This window comes from Ceratosolen solmsi, unplaced genomic scaffold (genome assembly GCF_000503995.2).
Source record: "Ceratosolen solmsi marchali unplaced genomic scaffold, CerSol_1.0 scaffold29, whole genome shotgun sequence".
Classification (NCBI taxonomy): Eukaryota; Metazoa; Arthropoda; class Insecta; order Hymenoptera; family Agaonidae; genus Ceratosolen; species Ceratosolen solmsi.
Window position 1 is genome coordinate 2,258,463 of NW_011948417.1, and position 15,087 is coordinate 2,273,549.

At 24.0% G+C, this 15,087-nt stretch overlaps 1 protein-coding gene across 1 annotated transcript in view; it reads left to right on the forward strand.

Moving 5' to 3' along the window:
* The first annotated feature begins 284 nt into the window (after positions 1 to 284).
* LOC105359625 (D-beta-hydroxybutyrate dehydrogenase, mitochondrial) overlaps positions 285 to 15,087 on the forward strand; it is a 29,852-nt gene continuing 15,049 nt past the window's right edge. The window contains exon 1 of the mRNA XM_011496253.1: positions 285 to 640. The gene's annotated coding sequence lies outside the window, so the exon portion shown is untranslated. The remainder of the gene's footprint in view (positions 641 to 15,087) is intronic.

The window sequence follows — 15,087 nt, forward strand, 5'->3', positions numbered from 1 at the left end:
GGTGGTCTGCGGTGGGTGGGGGGGGGGGGGGGGGGGGGGGGGGGGGGGGGGGGGGGGGGGGGAGATCGTTTAGCGCGCACCTTGAGGCCCAGAAAAGCAAGAGCGGGAGAAGGAGCGTGATTGTGCTCGAGAGGGAGGAGAGAGGGAGAGAGAAGAGAGAGAAGAGAGAAGAGAGAGAGAGAGAGAGAGAGAGAGAGAGAGAGATAGCGATTTCGTGTCGTATACACTTACTCCTACTCATAGGCTAAGTGAAACAGAGTCAAGAGTGTTGCAGCGGTACTGGGCGCATTCCTCGCGTTGGAATTTCGCGTCCAGTTGTTACAGAGATATGCGGAGAGTCTCGCTCGGACTATAAGGGACGAGTCCGTGAGTGCGAGCCGCTCGCGCAGTAAGCGTTTTACCGGCAAGCGCGAACGCTAGCGCCTTTTTATCTCGAAATTGAAAAGTCGAGTGTGGATCAACCGAGCGTACCTAGTTTCCTTTGAAATAGAAACTTTAAGATCGTTGTTTGTGTCGATCGTTGCAGTGCCTTTAAGCCTATTTGATTAATTGATTTGACCGTGGGTGTTGTCCTTCCAATGTGAGGTCATTGACTTCATTTACTTCGACTTCTATTGCGATCTTTATTTCTTCATACGAGGTAAGCACGAGAAGCCGCCTCGAGTTTAAACACTCTTGAATTTCCTTGTGCTTGTTCAAAATATTTATTCATTGCGAAGAGTTTGGAAAGCAACCGCTTTTTAGTGTATGATTTTTACAGGATGAGCTCGGGTTAATTGAAGAATAAAATATCTTTGCATTTTTCGATGATTTTCGAGAAATTAATTACAATGTTGAGTTAGAAAGAGTTTTTGTCGTCGCATACATCCCAGCACTATGGTGAATAAGATTGAATTCAATACATTGTTCAACAATGTTTAACTATCGATACAGAATATTATGTATTTTATTGATCTTTATAGGACATAGAATGAAACTTATTTCAGAAGCTGTAATTGTAAAGAGACTCTTTGTAATAATATAAGTAATAATTCTCAAACAATTTTTCTATATAATTTTTATATTTTCAATTTATTTTCAGTATCATATTTTTACAGTATTCCTTTATAAATTATATGCCACTCAATACCTATTGCAAGAAATTTGAAAAATATTTTAAAGGAAGCATCGAAAATGTAATATCAATTTTTTGATTATTAATAAATGGTAGATTTCGATAGAGATAAATGAGCAATTTATATTTGATATTAAGCAAATAATTATAGATTTAATCTATATATTTTATTATATGTAAAGATCATTAATCCTTATATTTTATCGAACAGAAAATATTTTTTTATGATCAAAGAATACTTTTATTTAATACGGAATAGGGAATATCTTTAATATAGAAGAAAACTTTCTTGAAACGTTAGGAAATATTTGTTTCTCTAATAATAACTATTATTTGAAATAATAAAAGTACAAAATGTATAAAGGACTATAAAAGTTTTTTCTTATACATTTTATTATCATTTGTCGATGAGCATATAATTTTATTTTATGATATTAAGAAAATTATAATTTATTCATGAATTCTGTCATTTTTTTTTTTATTAATTTATTTTATGTATTTACAATTTATTTTTTTTCATTTTAAAGATGTCAGTAATTAATAAGGGTATTTTTTTCCATTGTTTTCATAATACTCTTTTTTTATTAAATAGACGTTTAATTAAATGCATATTATTGAAATTTTGAAAAATCATTATTTCATTTACAATAAACGATAGTATTATAATATAATTTAATTGTATCTATGATATATTATAAAAAGTAATATGTATAGCATATAAATAAAACTATTAAAATTATTGGAATATGAATAAACCATAAATATATTTAAATGTAAAGAATGTAATGTATGAAAAATTTATAGAATGAATATTTGGTTATTAATAATAATATTTATTAATATTGATATATTAAGTATTTTGTCATTCTTACTTCTCTTTATAACAGAAAATTTACGGATTTAGTGTACATCAAATTAAAAAATATTGTATTTTTAAGGTAATAATATTTAATCTATTTCATTTTAATTGTTTGTTCATAATTTTTTTTTTATCAATATTTTGTCATTCATAACAACTCATAAATTTCTTTCTAGAATAATTAAATTAAATAGATTGAATTAAACATTGTTCATTGATCTAACTATTTTAAAAAATTATCGATTTTATATTAAAAGTGATCTTATATAATTCATCAATTAGTACTTTATATAATATACGATCGTTTGGTTATATTTTTAATATCTGGGAATATAATATTCTATAGATATCAAACGATATTATTAGATTTATTTATGCATTAAGCCATGATTTCTTATATGAAAAATGTCAAATTAATTATATTAGTGCGTATACATTTAACATTATATGTTTAAATATTATAATATCTTATAATATCATCTTATATACCCAAAATCGACAATTAACTTACGTATGTATATACATTGTGAAAAAAAAGACAGAAAATCGGCGTTTTGAAAATATGGTAAAAAGATATTTGCCGTTTTAAAAGAAACGATTAAATTTATGAATATATACTTCCAAATATACCTAAAATTAATATTTAAAATATATGAATGTACCTCCAAGTCTTTCAATTTATCATTAGTACAATGATTATCAAAGTAGGAATTTGTTTTTGATAAAAAAAATTCTTTACACTTATTATACAATTGCAATTACATACACAATATTTTGCTTTGAAGTCCTGTATGATGTTAAAGCCATATAATTCTTAATTCTAAAATAGTTCTAATAATAATTCCATTATAGCCAAGTATTATAATATTGTACTAATTATTTTAAATTTCATATAATGAATAATCTTTCTGCAAACTTTAATTACACCTAAATGCTTTTTTTTATTCAAAATCAATAATTTGAATTTTATTTACGTTAAAACATACATATGATACTTATATATGTAAAAAAATTTCTTTTCACTAAGTTTTGCATATAAATTATAGTCATTTGAGATACTATAAATAACTTTTAAAATATGAATTCTGTATAAATAAATTTTTATTTTTATAATATGAGTTAATTTTTGTAAAATATTCTGAGTAAAATATTCTTTATACGTCGAAGCTTCTTTGAAATTAGAGAATAACGAAAAGAAATCTTACAAACACTCTAATTAGTATACGATTTGTTTTCACGCGATCGAAACACCTCGCTGCATTTGGCACTTTCTATTCTTGTTTTATAAGTATTCTTTTAATGAAATATAATTATTTTTTCATTAATTCAGAAAAATTGAAAATTTCAATTATAGCTAGATGAAATTTGAAGAAAAATATTATTTTCTATTTATTATAGAATTTTCTATTTAATTATAGATATTTTTTAAGTGCTACTTTTTACATCTGATTAATGCTTACTAATTTTATTTTTTACTTAAATTACTTAAATATTTTAAAAATTTATCAATTTACACGTACTCAAAAACACGCACGCACGCATACGAACGCACCTACCTAACTTAGTTATGATTTTATCTTTCTATTTAAAAAATGTATCTTTAATTAATATCCTTATATATAATGACATAAAAATACTAATTTACAATTAAATGAGTAACAAATTATATTAGTTTTATTTATAATGAATACGAATAAATTGAGACGACATAAATATGTATGATATTCATAGAATACAATGCTCGAATAAATATGTTTAATACATTTGTTTTCTTATGCATATTTATTTTATACATGAAATTTTTATTATATAAAATTATGATTCAATATAATTTGATAAATGGTTAATCAATATAATTTGATAAATGGTTAATGCACACACACACACACACACACACACACACGGACGGACGGACGGACGGACGGACGCACGCACGCACGCACACACGCACATTCAATCATTTAAAAGTATTAGTTATAAAAAGAAAATCTGAAACCATTTTTATAAAATTTACATATTTACAATTTATATAATAATAGTTTGAGTCTAAGGTAGGAAATACTAAAATTAGTAAATACAAGAGTTAAAAGAATTAATTAAATATTTAATTTATAGATTAGTATTACATTATTATTACATTGTACTGAAAATGTATCTAAATAATTAGCTAAACTTGAAACTTTATTTTCTGATTATTCGATAATTTGAATATATATAAATAAATTAATAGTTATTATTCATATGGTACATATTTAGGAATCTATATATGTGAAAGTTTTCTTTTACATGATTAATTTCCTTCCTTAATAATTTTATTTATTATTTTATTTACATGACTATTTTATAAATACATGAAGTAATTTCATTATACAATTTATATTTGGACTATGTATAGCCTAAAAATAATTTAAATATAATAAATTAAATTTTAATATTATTAATTAATCTTTGTTATTGCAAGTTTGTATTAATAATATTCACGCTATATTTATTAGATTTACTAATAAATTAATAGTCAGTGAAACATTCTATTATTAAAACTGAAATTAAAGATTTCATTATATGCGTGCACATTATAAATATAAAAGTAAAACTAAAATTATAATTTGTATAAATACTTATTTACTTGAATAATTTTTTAAATTAATTTTTATTTTGGATTAAATAAATTTTAAGTTTAAGTATAAGTTTTTAAACATTAATATTTTTATGTTTATTACTAAACATTAAAATTAATGGCATTAAGAGTTATTAAAATAAAAAGCAACAGCTTCAACTGAATTTCATAGGGTTCGAAATTTTTTTTCTCTATAAGGTATATTGAAATTATTCTTGAATGAGCTGGAAATAATATATTAAATGTGTAAAAATCAAATATAAATGGGATAATTTATGAAATAATTTTAATGTGACTAACAAATATAAATTCTATTACAAATTATGCAATAATCGAATTGTTTATCCTTATAAATTTTTCTTTAGTATTGCAATTCAATGTAATCACATACAAATTAATATTTGTAATTTAAAAATCTAGAATAATCGTATGGATTAACATCTAATTTTATATATTCTTTTATTCTTTTCTATGGCATCTCATAGTTAAAGTAAAAATGTTAATTACGTTTACTTTGCTAACTACCATTTACTATATAAACATTGAATGATTACATTATTAATAGCATTATTCGAATATTTTATTTTTACAAATTATATAAATTAAATAATTATGTATTATATTATTTTCAAAGATGCTGGGGGTATGCATAGTATATCCTAGTAATTCATTGAAATTCTTAAAATTGTTCATTTGACAGAAGAAAAAGTTGGGCCGATCCGCATAGTTTGTTCTCAATGAAATTTTAAATGCCTTTTTCGATTTTTATTTTTCTATACTCTTTACTTTTATAGCAAAATTTTCGTAGGCACTCTTTAATTCATTATACAATTTGAGAATGTTTTTAATTTAAAATGAAATCGATTTGAACATAGATAAACATGTACAATTTCGTTTATTTTAAAAAAGGATTATAAAATATTGAATGTTTAGAATTGAATAATTGAAAACTGAATTATTTTATTAAAAAATTATATTGTTTTTAAAAAAAAAATTTAAGCATTTTATAATTTTCAACTGCCTTGTATCTTCACACTACTCTAGATTATTACACATATATCTATTAAAGAGATTTTTATAAAATAATTTATTTCTTAATATTATAATACTTATAAAGTCTTTAAAATGTTCCAACATTTATCAAAATATAATTTTTTTAATATTGCATGTACACAGGACCTTATTATTTTCTAAGAACTTTTTCTCGATTACGATATGGTCAAGCTATATCATTAGTGTGAAAGGATTTTTTAATATTAATTGTTAGAATTTTAATATAATTGTGTTGTTTCAAAATAATTCTTTTAGATTAAATTATTAGAAGATTTTACTTCTACTTATGTCATTTCAAGATACATGCTATTTGGCTTAATAAATAAAAGTGGATAATTTTATATCATTAATCAAGTTGAAATTGATTTTATAATCATTTTTCATTAATTTTTTATTTGTCTAATTAAAAAATATGAGGAATATATGTTAATGTAATTTGACTAATTAATGTATGTGGATCTTCGATTGGTTTAGCACCAACTCTAGTTAAAATAAAGACAATATTAATGAAAATTCAGAATAAAATTTAATTAATTACCTGAAATTTAAGTCCTTGAATTTTATATTTCGAAATGAAAGGAATAAATAATAAGATAAGGATTGATATTATTAAAGCAATTACAACAGAATTGATCGAAGAATAGCATAATCAAAAAAAATATATCATTCAGGTTTGTATACGGGGAGGTGAATTTGTTTATTGTATTGAATTTGCTTTAACATAGTTTTCTGGGTCAGAAAAAATATATGGAGTTGTATAGGAGTTAGTATGAGTTAGTAAACAAATTATTAATAATATGTTTACTAAATTTATTGTTTTTATAGATTTTATTTTGTTTTGTGTGGAGTGAATGAAACTATATTGCCTTTTAAAAGTCTTATTTATAATTGCTTTCTCTTGATAGGCTACTGACAATTATATCGTAAGGGTAGCAAAAAGTATTCGAATATAAGTATTTTAACATCTTATATTTTTTAATTTCCGACAAATCAGAAAATTTACAAATACAAAACGATATGTGCTGTATTAAATTACAGTGCTGTTGACGTTCCTTTAACTGAGCAATGCAGCACACTCTGGGCGACCGCATCAAATTGATAGGAATGGAAATTAATACCAAAAAATATTGGCTATCATTGAAAAATATTGGAATAACCAGAAAGAAGAATGAGAATAATCATTTAAAATTAATATGGACTTATTAATTTCAAGAATTCCCTGGGCTCTTTCGATTTTTATTTCCGAAATTTTTTAAACTAACAGCCATATTTCCTATCCATCAATACGATCAATCATTCACAATGTAGTGTAATGCCATAGTGAATTTATTTTCATGAAACTTTCTAACCACATACTGCCATGGAATTTATAATTGTTAGCAGAATTTCACCGGGTATAGTACTCGCCTTTTTCTGTATTTGTCAAGTACTTGTACAGAAATTAATAAAAATTAAATGCTCACACTTCGTTTTATTTTTATAATTTTTAAACCTTGGTTAATTTTGCATAATTCAGTAATATATATTCTGTTGCTAAATTTCTCTGTTCATTTGAAAATTGTAGTAACAAAAATTCCATGACAACTTTACATTGTACAGTCAAAAAATGAAACGAATTTTGAAAGCTGTACGATATATAATAGAAAAAGATATTAGAAAAATTACGAAATTTAATTATCTCGTATATAGTTTTATAGAAAAATATTTTATGAATAATGACATTAAATTAATTTCATCGAAACACTATTAAAAATTGCTATACTTCTACGTTTTTAATTTAATAAATAAGCATAGATATAATAAATATTTTCATTTTGAAAAAAATTTGACTATAGTATCATATTTTATCATAAAAAATAAAATCGTTCATAAATATAAGTACCACCTTTCACACATCAGATGATTTCGAATGAAATTGAACTGTTAGACAAAGACGGCCACAGTTGATGCTATCGAGACATGTGCTGGGAATATAAACTAAAGCAAAAGTACTCAGCACGGTACGGTGTAAACTTTCTAAGCATTTTACGATCCATCAAATCGTATTGCACGTTTGCTCCACACGTTACTCTGCATTAAGTGCACCCAAGGAAAAAAAAAACTACTTGTAAAATTACATTTGTGCATTTTCTTATGAATATAGGTATAAATAGATTCATGAGCTTAGATGAAATAGCTTTTTTCAAGCATAAGTATGATCGTCAATTTTCACGTCTGTTATGTATTTATTAGGAAAACGTGGGCATTCGTGCATACTCGTGTACTCACACATATACATTTATATCATCTAGTTGCATAATAAATTGTACACAGTAACTTGTGCGGGAAAGGGATAATTGCCTGTAATTGTGAAATTCAACAATAGAACGAACAATAAAATGATCCATATATTTGTGGGTTAGCACTGGCCTTACGTTTTCCAATGCTCTACTCGCAATGTTTTGTTCGCTATGAAAGCGGAAAAAAAAATTGTTTTATCATAAAAAATACTTAGTTTTTAATTGTATAAGTCATTAGTCAATATTTGTTTAAATAACGCGTATAAAAATAAGCATAAGTAGATTTTAAAAGAATTTTTATGAATGAATTTTACGATGAATGTATGATGATTCTTTTACAAGAAGATTATTTTAAATAAAATTGGTTCGGTACGCTAAATATCAGTAATACTTAAACAATTATACGAATATTAAACATTTATTAATGGTTTATCCAATAATGGTATACCATTAGTAATGAATTCATGGTTCTAAATAATTTCTTTTAATATAAGAATAAATTCTGTTCTTAGTATTATGATAATTAATCAAAAATTGATATTTTCCATAAATAACATAATAACAATATTTTCTTTAACATATTCATATATTGAAAACCAATATTTACATTATACCAATAGTCATAGGACTAAAATTGTGTATATGAGATGTCTGATTTAAAAATCAAAATGAATCATTGACCTTCAATATTGATTAATATACAGATATTGAAAGCTATTAAAATTGCTAATTTGACAAAGTCGATGAATCTTTCTTTTTAAAGAAAGATTCATTATAATACACTAGAATGATCATTAATCCATGAATTGTCTTATAATTACATCTACAAATAATTATAGCGAATCTAACATCCTAATGTAAAATCAATTTAAATTTAATTATATGTCTTGTATACATATTATCATCCTTAGAATTAACAGATTAAATATAAAAATTTTATATTTTCATGTTTTATAAGAAAGAAATAGTTTTTTGAAAATATAAGTTTCCATAATACAATAAATGAATAGTAAGAAAGGATTTAATTATTTATTACATTTAATGATATATAAAAAATATTATGAACAAACAATGAAAATATTAATATAAATATTCGTACTTTATAATATTACTTTTATTTATTCATTTTACTAATCTAACAAAACTATCTTTTTAACAAAAAGTTGGAAAGTTATGTTGGTTATGGATACAAGGGAAACTAACGATTAATAGCGATGTGTATATATATATATATATATATATATATATATATATATATATATATATATATATCTGTATATATAGCGAACGTAATTGGAATGATATACTGAATTTAAAAATGCAGATTTTTAAAAGCAAAGCTATTTGTATTTTAGTTAAACGTTGTACAATATTATTTGCAGAAAAGCTTATATGATTAGTAATTTATATAATGATATTACATAATGAATACAAAATTCAATGATTTAAACATTATTGTTTATTTCTGTTTTTAAATAATGTGAGGAACAATAAAAATAAGATATTCGTATATAAATGTGTTTTGACGAATGTTTAGCTAATATATATTATACTTTAGACAGTAACTTCTAAAAACATACATTTTTGTATATTTATTTCATAAACATCAGAAACATGATGTTAATGAAGTCTGTATTAAAAATCTGAGACAATCATTATATATTCATTTTATGTTATATTAACACATATAATGTAGTTACACATAATACTAAGTATCCTAAATTAATATTCACGTTCTGAATTAATTTCGTCTCAATTATAAGCTACATGAATAAAACGTTAGTTGAATAAAATTAATCAGTAAAACATAAAATAAAATTGATATTTATTCTTTATTTCGAAATTATTAATAGTGAGTATTGTTCCTTATTGTTAGAGTTGAATATTATATATATATATATATATATATATATATATAAATATATATATATATATATAATATGTTTATTTCCAATTAAAAAAAAAAAAATATTGAAATCAAACAATATATATATATATATATATATATATATATATATATATATATAAGCAAATTATGTTGTAATATAATAGGAGACATTAACAGTCTTTTAGATAAAAGATAGAAACTAAATTATATTATTTTTATGTTAATTATATATTTTCCATATTTTTAAAGAGAAATGAGGCGATAGAACAGTTAAATTTATTATACATTATTTCATTCTGTATAATTAGTCTTGTTTTAAGCTTATATTTAAAGATAAATTTAATATTAAATTAATGGCAAAAGCCCATAAAATTTGATTTTATGTGTAAATTTTTTTCTCGTATTTCCAAGTATTATATTTATCGAAGTTGTCCGAAAAAGAAATGCGATACTAAAAGCATAAGGAACACGCTACCTTGAATTATTTTCATCGATTCACTATTTGTAGCTATTGTTTCCGCTTAGTTTAACGAGCAAAAAATTTTTATCGAACTCTTCACAATCTTCCCATTATTCTTACCTTCGTACCAGATTTTTGCAAACAGTTCTTGCGATACTCAATTGGCGCTTGCTGGGTATTTACATTCTTGAACACAGTCACTTGAGGTCGAACCACGCTTCAATCCGCCCAACTCTCCTATCGTTCTATGGCTCTAGCTTTCGTGAGAAAATCCGCTGACAAATGCACTAGCCTAAGAGGACACATGCATAGTTGTGTGTGCGGGGAAGTTGTGGCTACACGCAAACATTGTACGACTCGAGTCTACTGGTATTACTAGTATGGCGCAATTGAGCCTCAATGGATAAAAGTCCGGGCATCAAGACAACACGAGACACAGAACCTACTATAAGACTATGTAAAGTGGACTGCGGTTAGATTTTAAAACAAGATAAGTATTCGTTATGAGAGTTGGATACGAATCACTTAGGAGACTATGGACCAGTTACATTAATTGTCCTAAAAGAACTTTTCTTACCCAATCATTGAAACTGAGTTTCCGCGTCGTAATGCTGAACGAGTGAAAATTGAAATTTATTATAACTCAAGCATAACAATCAATAATTTTTACAAAATTCTTAATTTTTACTTTGAATGATTAATTATGTAAATGAATATTATTTGTTTATCAAACTTTTATAAGTACATCGTTTTTTTTTTTTTTTTTTTTTTTTCAAATGGATAAAGAAACGCATAAGTATTTAAATATGATTTTACAAAATTCCAATACTTCTAATTTCTAATTAAATTGTAAATGCAAATGTTCACTACAGTACATGGATTTAATCTATATTATTGTAATATCGTCAAATTGTATATAATATTGAATATTGAATTATAAAGCACCGAATAAATTCACATTAATAAATGCTTAAATAATCTGTACAATCGAGAAAAAGCTTGAATAAAGTTTTATATCGTTGAAGCTAAAGAATTATGTTTTAGCATGAGGTCGGTTTACTTCAGAAATTATCATATGAAATTCTCGAATTATCTTAATTCAAGCATAACATCAGAGATATAATATTCACGAGTGTTTTATAAGAAGCAAATAAATAAATTCAAATATTATTATTTATGTATACGTTTGTCGGTGTAGTTATGTCGCAAGTTTGTATAACTAAAGCACTGCAAGAATTGAAAACAAGTTTAATCGATTAATTTACCCACAAAAACTTCTATATAACCACTAAATATCGTCCATGCTAGTGATAAAAAATGTTTCATTGGTTCGCAAAAATTTGATTTCAACGACTATAAGTTGGAAAAGTTATGGTGAAATAACGACTGGAAACGCATGAGCTCAGCAGCTATTCTGCTTCGTGATTCGATGAGAAACTCACGATCTCGCGTAATACGCACGAATATTAACCGGTATGCAGCACATGGCTTTTCCGCAAAAAGGCGCGCATGCAATTATTGGAAGGTAGATGGTAGAAAGGAATTTCATAGTGAGCCGAGCATGGAGGACCGTTACGCCAGCGATTTAAACTCTAAGTATGCAAGCATGAATCTTGAACGTTCATTAATGATATTTTCTCCTACATTACTGGCTTGTCTTTATACATTTTTTCCTTTTGCATTTCACTGTGATTTTGCGGTTCTTAGTCGATCGAACTTCATATTGAGATATAACAACTTTGTAATTATTATTGATTTTATAAACAATTCTTGGTTATTGCTATGAGATAAAAAGTTCCATTTTTTTTTTTTAATATGGAAGTTATGTGATAAGAGAAACGAATAATTATTAATGAAGCATTCAATATTTACTTTAGTTATCTAATAAATGCAATTATAAATCTACTTCAAAATAAATCTGAAAATCTGTCGCACTATATACATAAATTTTTTCAGTTAAGAAATTTCGTCATTAAGAACATATTTACATTACATATATTAATTTAAATTAAATTAAAATTATTTAATTTATTATTAATTATTAATAATTGCATTCCTTTATTATCATTCCTAAATATGGTGTTATATGTATTGAATGAGTTAGAATTCAGAATCTATATTAAATCAATATTTTATGCAGTTTAATGTCGTATATTAATAATATCATATATGAATATTATTAATAAAAAATATTATAAAACCTATTTTATATAGAAATATTAAAAATTCTTTAACTTTAGAACAGTATTATTTGAAATATTTAGCTTTACTATTATATACATTTTTTTTATACACACATTCGAATCGCGTTTGAATATCAAGAAAGTTTAATATTAAAGAATTTCATTAAAGAATTTAATCTTATTCAAAATATTTATTTAAATTATCATATAATGAATATACATATGTACATATACAGATATAAAAAATTACATTATTTATATGTTTTTGTAATAATTATAGAATTGAGCGAATTTATTATTTATATATTTATTTATATATTTATATATTTATTATTTATATTTATATTTATAAATAATTTATATATATATATATATATATATATATATATATATATATATATATATATTTATATATTTTTGTAATAATTATAGAATTGAGCGAATAATATGGATTTGTTAATATAATGTTAAAGAATTTTATTTGATAACAAACATTAATATGTGCTGAATGTTTTTGTAGACAGCACACGTATGTTCTGAATTCATTTTATGATTATTCTTAATTAATTTACTTTAAGCAATCAGCAGAAATTTTTGAAAAACGTCGCACCATCACATTATTTATTATCGCTATAATAACATATTTACGTTAGTATTAGTGGTAAGTACGTTAGGAAATATTTCACTAGTTGTAATTTGAATATTTTTTTATAAGTGATCTAAAATTATTTGACCTGGAAAAATTAACAATTCATGTACGTTTAAAAGTAGAATTTTGTCTATGAATATAAAAACATAGGTGTACTTTAGTAAAATTTTGTCGAAATTCGTAACAGCTTTCGTGCACATACAATTATGGACCTTTTTAGCTATATTATTTTTATTCTAATTAATAATATCAATAATAATGGCATTAGTTTGCGGCCCCTACACATGAGCAATTGGTTATTCTTTCAATCTATAACTGCTTCGAAACATCGTAATCGTTTGAAAAACTAAAGAAACAAGATATTGAAGGATAATTTCAAGTAGCACAAAATTTTTTTTGTTTTGATTATATACAGATGTATTTTTTTTATTCCTAAATAACTAATATCCATAATATCCGAGTGGTTATCAATATTTCATCATAAAATATGGATTAAACGTTATGGCGTAAAAAATTCAGTATATCATAATACAAAGAAATCTATGTAAAAATATGTTAATTATTGAATAAATTCAATCAAAATTTATTTCTATTCAACGATTATATTTTCATTATGTGCTATTGCTGCAACTAATTAAACTGAAGATTCCATATAATAAGATATAATAAGAAGATACTTTTTGAGACAGAAAGAGTATTCAAATCGTTCAATATATTAGGTTAAACATATATAACGATAGTTGTGTATTTTATTATTTAGAAACTTTCAAGTTTATACGACTTATTTTTAACAAAAATATAAAATAAAAATTACTTTCAAACATTTGCTTTGATAATCATTCAATATTTAATATTACATTAATTTTTTGAATTTCTATATTTATCAAATTTAAGATTTATTATTTTCAATAAATTTTTTAATTTTGAACAATTTGAATTATATAAGAGTATTTTTTTCTATTTACTCTGTATATTCTACACAAAATCACGATTAGTTTTCTATTCTATATACATTGGTTAGAAGTTGATAGAAGATGGTTGAATTGGTGATAGGTTGACTTACTTACTATTAAAAAATTTTTAATTATGTTTTGATTTACATGAAATATTTTAATTTTAAAATTAAAACATATTGTTCAAGGTCAAATGTATATTGAAAGCTTACTAGAATATGTTAAAAAAAATACACTGTTCTTAGTATATTGCATTCTATTTATTCTAATGAGTTTGTACTTTATAATAATCATATTTTATGAAGAATAACATTTAGTATTTGTACATTAATAAGTATTTTTTCAGATGCATTTTGATTTTGCAAATGTGGAAGACAAAAAAAAAGCTTAAGTGGAGAAACAACATTAACCACTTACCTCGACAGTAGTAGCAACAACAGCTACTATATTTCGGAGAAAGTTTTCTTTGGTCAAAGTACTTGAGAACGTTGTTTTAGAAGGTTTATGTGTAAACTCAAATATCTCAGGTGTACGCTTTCCAACCTCAACCTCTTGCTATGAACATTCATACATTTATAAAATGTACGAGTCGATTCGGAATTCGCCAACAATTTTAAAACTTGGAGTACGGATTTTAATAAATACACTGATAGATAGCCTTGGAATATGGCCAAATTATTCAAATACAAATCAAGTAATATAGAGAGTCAATTAAAAAAAATTCTTTTATTACTTTTTTTTTTTTTTTCTATTTTATTTGATATGTATTTTAAGGGATTGTCTTTATATTTAAAAAGAATTTCTTTTGTGCATTTCTTTTTACAATAAAATTAATATTTCTACTCTAATACATTAACCTAATTTTACGAAATGCATAATATAAACATCAATAATATATATATATATATATATATATATGCTTTTTAATTAAAATTTAGTTTTTATTACATAAGTGTCCTTATATTACAAACTTAAAAAAGAAATGTTTTTAATATTTTACTGAAAAATACTTTCAATATAAATATTCTTGGA